This window comes from Salvelinus sp. IW2-2015, linkage group LG14 (genome assembly GCF_002910315.2).
Source record: "Salvelinus sp. IW2-2015 linkage group LG14, ASM291031v2, whole genome shotgun sequence".
Taxonomy (NCBI): Eukaryota; Metazoa; Chordata; class Actinopteri; order Salmoniformes; family Salmonidae; genus Salvelinus; species Salvelinus sp. IW2-2015.
In genome coordinates, this window is record NC_036854.1 from 15,442,949 (window position 1) to 15,446,188 (window position 3,240).

Consider the following 3,240-nt stretch of genomic DNA (forward strand, 5'->3'; position numbering starts at 1 on the left):
CATCAGCCTGTTTGAGTGTTTTACACCACTTACGATGGATGCGTACTGGACCCATTTGCCGTACTCGTCCTCCCAGAACCACACCCACTCTGTGGTGAGTACGAATGTGGGCTCGGTCACAGAGGAAACTGTGGAGAGACGGCGAACTTCACTGAATCCAAGGCTCATGGAGTCGAAATCCACACAGTCTGATCCCTCACTGTGAAGGCATAAGAAAATGTCAATGAAAAAATATATATATATATATTGTACCTTATTCACAGTTTGACATACTTTTGCTAGTTAAAGGTAGACTCGGGGAAATGACATTGCCACAAGCAGCACCGCAGATATTGAGATGAGCGAGATGCAAGACAGTCACACACAGTACTAAATCTGCACATGTGCACGGGTTTGCTTCATGCTGTTACAATGTGGAAGCCACGGGACCAAAACATCGGGGAAGTTGAGTCTCGCGCTTCAACCCACTATGCTGTTCATTTTCTGCATCTATGTAATATCGCTGAGTCTACCTTTAAGTATGACATAACAACATACTGTACCTGTGTATCTTAGAAGGGTCACAGAAGTCTCTCTCGATTGCTTCGTTTTCTGGCAGAGCTGACCAAGTCTGTCCATCGTTCACTTCCCACTTGTAGGGCATTTTGAAGTGGACTCTCCAGCATTTCTCTGAAAGCCATTCGTTTGCAGTGAGATGTGATATGTTGCTGAGTATCATTGTTGCACCTGGGTAACAGCCTGATTTGTCCCTGAATTGTGGTTTCACAGGGTTTGTAATGTGTATCTAATGACAACCTTGAAAGTTATAGATAAACTCAWATGATCACTCGGCTACACATGCCTCTCTCGAATGTCAATATGACTTGTCTACTGCTGTTTTGGTTAGTTCTTATTGTTTTATTTCACTGTAGAGCCCCCAGTCCCGCTCAACATGCCTTAGATAGCTCTTTTGTCCCACCCCCCACACATGCAGAGACCTCATCTGGCTTAACTTGTGCCTCCAGAGACACAACCTCTCTCAACGTCATTCAATGCCTAGGTTTACCTCCACTGTACTCACATCCTACCATACCTTGTCGTGACATTATGCCGCTGATACTATTCTACCACGCCCAGAATCTGGTCCTTTATTTCTCTGTACCCAACGCACTAGACAACACAGTACTTATAGCCTTTAGCCGTACCCTTATCCTACTCCTCCTCTGTTCCTCTGGTGATCTAGAGGTTAACCAGGCTCTGTGGCCCCAGCACTACACCTATTCCCTAGGCGCTCTCATTTGTTGACTTCTGAACCGTAAAAGCCTTGCGTTCAGCATGTTAACATCAGAAGCCTCCTCCCAAGTTTGTTTTATTCACTGCTTTAGCACACTCCGCCAACCCTGATGTCCTGGCGTGTCTGAACCCTGGCTTAGGAAGGCCACCAAAATGCTGAAATTCCATCCCCAACTAGCAACATTTTCCGCCAAGATAGAACTACCAAAGGGGCAGAGATCTGCAGAGTTCTGTCATACACTGCTAAAAAAAAGGGAACACTTAAACAACACAATGTAACTCCAAGTCAAATCACACTTCTGTGAAATCAAACTGTCCACTTAGGAAGCAACACTGTGTGACAATAAATTTCACATGCTGTTGTGCAAATGGAATAGACAACAGGTGGAAATTATAGGCAATTTAGCAAGACACCCCAATAAAGGAGTGGTCTGCAGGTGGTGACCACAGACCACTTCTCAGTTCCTATGCTTCCTGGCTGATGTTTTGGTCACTTTTGAATGCTGGCGGTGCTTTCACTCTAGTGGTAGCATGAGACGGAGTCACAACCCACAACAAGGGCTCAGGTAGTGCAGCTCATCCAGGATGCACATCAATGTGAGCTGTGGCAAGAAGGTTTGCTGTGTCTGTCAGCGTAGTGTCCAGAGCATGGAGGCGCTACCAGAGACAGGCCAGTACATCAGGAGACGTGGAGGAGGCCGTAGGAGGGCAACAACCCAGCAGCAGGACCGCTACCTCCGCCTTTGTGCAAGGAGGAGCACTGCCAGAGCCCTGCAAAATGACTCCAGCAGGCCACAAAATGGCATGTGTTTGCTCAAATGGCTTCAGAGAACAGACTCCATGAGGGTGGTATGAGGGCCCGACGTCCACAGGTAGGGTTGTGCTACAGCCCAACACCGTGCAGGACGTTTGGCATTTGCCAGAGAACACCAAATTGGCAAATTCGCCACTGGCGCCCTGTGCTCTTAACAGATGAAAGCAGGTTCACACTGAGCACCATGAGCACATGTGACAGACGTGACAGAGTTCTGGAGACGCCGTGGAGACGTTCTGCTGCCTGCAACATCCTCCAGCATGACCGTTATTGCGGTAGGTCAGTCATGGGTGTGGGGTGCATTTCTTTGGGGGGCCGCACAGCCCTCCATGTGCTCGCCAGAGGTAGCCTGACTGCCATTTAGGTACCGAGGATGAGATCCTCAGACCCCTGTGAGACCATTGCTGGTGCGGTTGGCCCTGGGTTCCTCCTAATGCAAGACAATGCTAGTCCTCCATGTGGCTGGAGTGTGTCAGCAGTTCCTGCAAGAGGAAGGCATTGATGCTATGGACTGGCCCGCCCGTTCCCCAGACCTGAATCCAATGAGCACATCTGGGACATCAATGTCTCGCTCCATCACCAACGCCAAGTTTGCACCACAGACTGTCCAGAGTTGGCGGATGCTTTAGTCAGGTCTGGAGGAGAATCCCTCAGGGGACCATCCGCCACCTCATCAGGAGCATGCCCAGGTGTTGTAGGGAGGTCATACAGGCACGTGGAGGCCACACACACTACTGAGCCTCATTTTTGACTTGTTTTAAGGACATTACATCAAAGTTGGATCAGCCTGTAGTTGGTTTTCCACATTAATTTTGAGTGTGACTCCAAATCCAGACCTCCATGGGTTGATAATTTGATTTCCATTGATAATTTTTGTGTGATTTTGTTTGTCAGCACATTCAACTATGTAAAGAAAAAAAGTATTTAATAAGAATCATTTCATTCATTCAGATCTAGGATGTGTTATTTTAGTGTTCCCTTTATTTTTTTGAGCAGTGTACTACCCAGGTCTGTGCCAAACAGAGCTTTCACTTTAAAAATCCACCTTTCCAGAAATGTCTCTCACTGTGCCACTTGTTATTAGCCCCCGACTGTTGTCTGGACACCATATGTGAATTGATGCCCCCATTTATCTTCAGAGTTCATACTGTTAG